This window comes from Colobus angolensis, unplaced genomic scaffold (assembly GCF_000951035.1).
Source record: "Colobus angolensis palliatus isolate OR3802 unplaced genomic scaffold, Cang.pa_1.0 Scaffold255, whole genome shotgun sequence".
Lineage (NCBI taxonomy): Eukaryota > Metazoa > Chordata > Mammalia > Primates > Cercopithecidae > Colobus > Colobus angolensis.
Window position 1 is genome coordinate 927,440 of NW_012115766.1, and position 6,000 is coordinate 933,439.

General features: G+C 43.7%; 1 protein-coding gene across 1 annotated transcript in view; it reads right to left on the bottom strand.

Moving 5' to 3' along the window:
* The window catches only part of KL (klotho), a 44,261-nt gene extending 38,267 nt beyond the window's left edge, over positions 1–5,994 (bottom strand). The window contains exon 1 of the mRNA XM_011946897.1: positions 5,528–5,994. The gene's annotated coding sequence lies outside the window, so the exon portion shown is untranslated. The remainder of the gene's footprint in view (positions 1–5,527) is intronic.
* Positions 5,995–6,000: the final 6 nt, after the last annotated feature.

Genomic DNA, 6,000 nt, shown 5'->3' on the forward strand with positions numbered 1-6,000 from the left:
AAGCACTACAAATTGTAAAATAAATATGATAGGTAGTCTGTGCTCTTAGAGAGCCACCACTGAGTAAATGATCCATTCTACCTGTGGTTATTGCAAAATGAAAATATTTGAGTCAAGTCTCTGAAGGGTAAGTAAGAGTTTACCCCAAGATAAAGAGGGGAAAAAGGCATCCTTCAGGTTATCTTCGTACTCAGAATATATCAAAATAGAGCATATAAAAGTCACATTCTCCTTATCTGTTTAAATATACACTTCAAGTATAACTTTGCATTTCCGGAGAAAATGTGGATCTCAGACAATTCAATAAGCTGTGTGTTTTTAATCACCTATTATTACTTGTCCTCCCAGTAAGCATGTATTCTATTCTCCTCCTACAACTGAAATTTCCTTTATGCCTTAAAAAGAAAACATTCATCAAAAGAAAGATAACTTTTACACGAATTAATTATAATAAAATTCTAGGTTAGGGCAATGATATTTTTGAGAATATAAGATAATTCAGAAGGCTTCTATGTGCAAAAGCCATGACTACTACACATTCAGCTGGCACAGTTGAGAGTTCATTCATTTTGCACCTGAGAAGTGCACACTGACATTATTTGAATGCTGAGTAGTTTACATTTTCCTTCTCTTCTTCAACTCAAAATAATTGGCATTGTTAAAACGCTGCTATGATTTTGAAATGATTTTATTAATTCTTTTCCTATTTTTAAATTTTTTCTTGGACTTGACCATAACCTTCAAAAAACAATGTGTTTCAAAAAGGAGTGATTCAAGCTGTTTGGGAGATATTTTCACTATTTCTGACTAAATGCACTATTGAATTCAGAGTATTCTAAAATTTATATTAACTTTCAATCCAGCTGATAATTCTAGTTATATACAAAATACAGTTTTTTGAGATGGAGATTCGCTCTTGTTGCTCAGGATGGAGTGCAATGGTGCGATCTCAGCTCACTGCAACCTCTGCCTCTCGTATTCAAATGATTCTCCTGCCTCAGCCTCCCAAGTAGCTGGGATTACAGGCACCTGCCACCACGCCTGGCGAATTTTTTGTACTTTTAGTAGAGACAGGGTTTCACCATATTGGCCAGGCTGGTCTCGAACTCCTGATCTCAGGTGATCCACCCGCCTCACCCTCACCCTCCCAAAGTGCTGGGATTACAGGTGTGAGCCACTGTGCCCAACTCCAAATACATTTTAATGAAAAGAAAACTTCTAAAGTATTTCTCAAAAGTGCATAGTATATATGACTTGAGCATATATACAGTAGACAAATCGTTCACACTAATTAGTTGGGGAATAAAAATTCAACCAGCTAACAAAGCCCCTTCCAATATATACTCCTAAAGCTGGCCAGGAGACTTTACCACCTCCCCTTATTCTTAAAACTTCTTCATAATACTGCATGGTGACTACAGATAGCTTTTAACTGGACATTTTCACAATGGAATCATACATTTGATGATGAACCTTAAATTTTCACTGCAGATATCAGAGTCTGCCACATGATGTTTCCCTATTTTTTCTTACTGGATTAGGATTTGGTATTCTCTGTTCCATTGGAAAGTGGCCAGAAAGACTGACAAAGAGAGAAAATTCTAGTACCATGAATTTATAAAGGTGAAATCAGGCTATTCAGTAAACCAGAAGCTGAGCACCAAGGGAGGGCAAGATGCCATTTTCAGAGATACAGATGAAGTGAACAGGATTACCCCAGCTAGCGAAGGGGTAAAAGGGAGACAAATGGTTAATTAAAGGGAAGAGCGTGGGAGGAGGCATCCCAGCAAAGCGAAGTCCTGTGTGGGATGCCATAGAAGGAAGAGATGGCATTCAGGCATGGGGCCCAAGGGAGAGTGTGAGCTGGCTCTGGAAGAACAAGTGGGATTTGAATAAGCAAGGACTCTGTCTTGTCCACACATAATGTCACCCTGTAGAGCATCCATCATGGCACACTGCGGGGGGCAAGGCAGAAGCAAGAACCCCAGCAGAGAGGCTCTTCCCATTACCCAAGCAAGGTTGGATGGTGTCTTGCAGCTCCATCACAGTCATAGACAAGGGGAGAAGTGGTTTGATTCTGGACACATTCTGAAGGTAGGTAGAGCTGCAGGATTTGTTGATGGATTAGAAACAAGATATGAAAAAGGGGAGTAGTTAAGATTCAGGGTCCAACAACTGGAAGAGTAAAGTCACCATAACAGAGAAGAGGAAGCAGGAGTTTGGTATGGGATGTGTTCGATGTGACATGCCCATTAGACATCCACGTGGAGAAGGCAGTTGTCTGTGCAAGTCTGACGGTCAGGGAAACCTGGGTGGAGACTCAAAATCCAGTCATCAGGATGCGGCAGTATTCAAAGCAGTGGCCTAGAGTGAATCTAGACAGAGCCCTGGGCCCTCCGCTATTTACAGGCAAGGTGAGGAAGAACAAGCAAAGGAGAGTAAAAGGGAATTGTCAGGGCATTGAGAGGAGAGGCAAGGGAGAGCCAGGACCTGAAAGTCAAATTGAGGAAATGTTCAAGAGAGAAGAAGTGATGGCTTCAACAAACGCTGCAGACAGATGGGCTGAGACCTGCGCACTGACGCTAATGCTCAACAGTGCCGAGATTAATATCTCCTAGCCCTACTTCCTTATGTGAAACAAGCTGTCTTTTTCACAGGTTCCTTGCACAAATGTCTGCAAGAATCTCAGGCCGTGAGGGGAGTCAACGGTGGGGAATGGGAACACGTGTATTTCCAACTTGATTCTAATCCTCTTAGAACCCATATACAGAACAAAGACTTAGAGGCACTGCTGGCGCTGAACTCCCCAACGACAGTCCCTAGTGCTGATTTCAGGGGACATTAAGAACTTTCTTTCAAGAGCTGTGAAGGCTGAGCAGTTGGTCTTCAAGTCCAAGAGAAAAGGTGCGTCCTCCTGGATTACACTCAAATGAGCAAAGCAGCCCAAGCTCCAAGCTCTCTGTAGGAGACCTCTCTCTCTCTCACTTTCTCTCTCTCCTGGCTCTCTCTCTCTCTCTCTCTCACACACACACATACACCCCATTTTTGCCAAGGCTCACTCCAGCATGAGGAACCCACAAAGAACACCAAGACCTCCATTGTGAGCAGTGCCTCCATTATTTGTCCTGCCATTTGTTTGTTCTGCCTCATGTCCTCCCAGCCATCAGTGATTCTCGACTCTCTAGTGGGGGTCAAGCTTCCCATCATCCCACGGGATCTCCTAAGGCCATTTGTAAATTAGTGGAAACACAGAGGGAGTGAGGGAAGGGTGCTAGCCTGTCTTTATCCTTCGCCAACATCAGATCCCGGAACAAAACTGGCCCCTAAGTCTGTGCAGCAGCAATGTCTAAGTCCCAGCTAAAATGCCCTGTTATCAAAATCTGCAGAATATATTTTATCTTCTTCAGGTAAGCTCAAATGTTTCTATCCTCCCTTCCCCCGACCCCCATATACGCACCAAGAAATGTCACTGAAAACAGAATGAAAGTATCTCATACAACAAAATTAATTCAAGATACTTTCTTTGACAACGGGAACTCAATTCTAAATAAGATACAAGAATGACTAAACACCAAACTGAAAGAAATTTGAAAGTAAAATTAATATTTTACACCAACTAACAGTTTGTTTGCAGCACCAGCAAAATCAAGCATTCACCTGTTACTAATTTCCTCTAAATACAAAGTCCACTGCATTTCTAGGAAGGATGGTTAGTGTTTGGCAAATTTTTTGTGTTAAGTGTTGAAAAATATAACTGAGAAGTTAATCAGAGGACCACGAGTGGACACAAAGATCTAAAACATGTTGATTATTTAAAACACCAGAGCACCAGAGAGCACGCAAGTCTTTATCTTATAATAAAATGATCCTATAAGTCACTATAATAACAACTGACTACTTTGTACACACGAGTTTATCCTAGGGACTCTAAAAATAGAACTTGTAGGATTTAAATCTAAAGTAAAGATTTTACAGGCATGATCTATTAGATCCTCCAGCTGACCCATTTATTTGCTTCTAGTATGAACTGATAACTTGCTTATGTTTTCTTCAAAAAGTGAGACTATTCTTCCCATAGTTTTTCTATCACGAACCATACACTGGTGGTCTTTAGGGTTTTTCAGTTCCATAAAAGGATTGAAAACGTGTAAGAATCACTGCTCTAAAGCACTCTTGTGAAAAAACATACGTAAGCATGAAATCACAAAAATCACAATGTGTTTCCAAACAAATCCAACATTCTTTTATGGCCAGTAGCAGCAAACAGGTTTTGTGGAACCGATACAAAATCTAATTTAGCCATTATTACAACATTACCAGCAGCTCAGAGCACTAAGTTACCTCAATATCCCAGTAGTGCTCTGCCCATATTATCTATGACTTTAATTAAAAGTGTTTAGAAATGGTTTTCATACTGACTTTGTTCAGAATATGTGGCTGAATTCTAAATTTAAAAATAGGTCTTCCAGTAGGCCCAGAAGACATCAAAATTTGGTACCAAAAGTTGTACATTTAAACACTTTTATTAAAATGTTTATACATGTACATAAAATATTTTATTGTGATACAAAACTCTGTACAAAATGTACTAACAACTGACATGATTATAAATGAATCCCCAAAACAATGGTCCCTAAATTTGAACACTAAGGAGAAAACAATGGTACCTAAATTTGAACACTAAGGAGAAAAAAGGAGGAAGAAATACTTGAGACCACTTTACCATGGCATATAAATATTTCTTGCTGTCAAAATTAATAAAATCTTTTGCACAGGGGTGTTACAATTGATTTTATCAGGCTAACAATGTCATAAGTGAGGAACCCTTTCAACTGTAGAGAGCACTGTGGAAATACAGGTGTGGCAGAACAATCTGTATCACCCTGCAGTTGTTTCTGTGTTTCTATGACTAGCTTTGAGATTGTATAAAGTGGTCTTCACACCCCTGGTGAATAAGTTTGGTGGAAGCAGTTCCCTACCCTACCGCAGAAGGGACCTCCAAACACAGTTTAAAGCTGACTTTCGGGGAGTTGTGTTTTGACATTTTCACAACAGTGTGAATTCGTGCCACAAGCAAGACAGATCTTATTGGATGAACACTGAACTCGTGACATCTCCACAGACAGGAATTCTCTCTGTGTGGCTTAAGAACCAACGTGTTTCTTTTATCCACCCTGCTCATTCTCTCCCTGTAGTTTCCCCTAGCAAATCCTTCCCGCCATCACCTCTAGGAATTCCTCTACACCCAGAGAAAGGAGTTCCTTTCCTCACTGCTGAAACCGATTCCCACTTCCTTTCCACAGATGGACTCCAAGCGGCACTCACTCGTGTGCCCACTGAGGGATTTCTCTCCTAATTCCACACTTTCCAACGGAAGTCAGAGCTGCTCAGTTTCCCCCTGGTGACCACATACACGTGTCCAAGTGAAGCCTGTCTGGGGGAGTCTCAGTTCCCACACTTCCCCCTGGCCCCACCTGGGGCCCTCTGTCTCCCCTGCGTGGCCCTCCGCCTGGCCCCTCGCACTCACCAGGAGGAGGTTGTGCGCCACCAGGTACCCAAGCCGCGGGCTGCCCCGGATGCCGGGGGCCAGGCGCCCGGTGGCGTAGCCGTGCCAGGCCACGACGTAGGGGTTGTCGATGGTGATCCAGTACTTGACCTGGCCGCCGAAGTGGCGGAAGCAGAGCTCCGCGTAATCCCTGAAGTGGTCGGCCAGGGCGCGGTTGGCCCAGCCGCCGTAGGCGTCCTGCAGGCGCTGGGGCAGGTCCCAGTGGTACAGGGTGACCACCGGCTGCACGCCCAGCTCCCGCAGCCGCTCCAGCAGGCGCCGGTAGTAGCGGAGCCCCTCGCGGTTGGGGACGCCCGCGCTGCCATTGGGGAGCACCCGCGCCCACGAGATGGAGAAGCGGTAGTGGGTGACCCCGAGCTCGCGCAGCGCCTCCGTGTCGCGGAAGACGTTGTTGTAGCTGTCGCTGGCCACGTCCGCGGTGGCGGGCTGCGGCG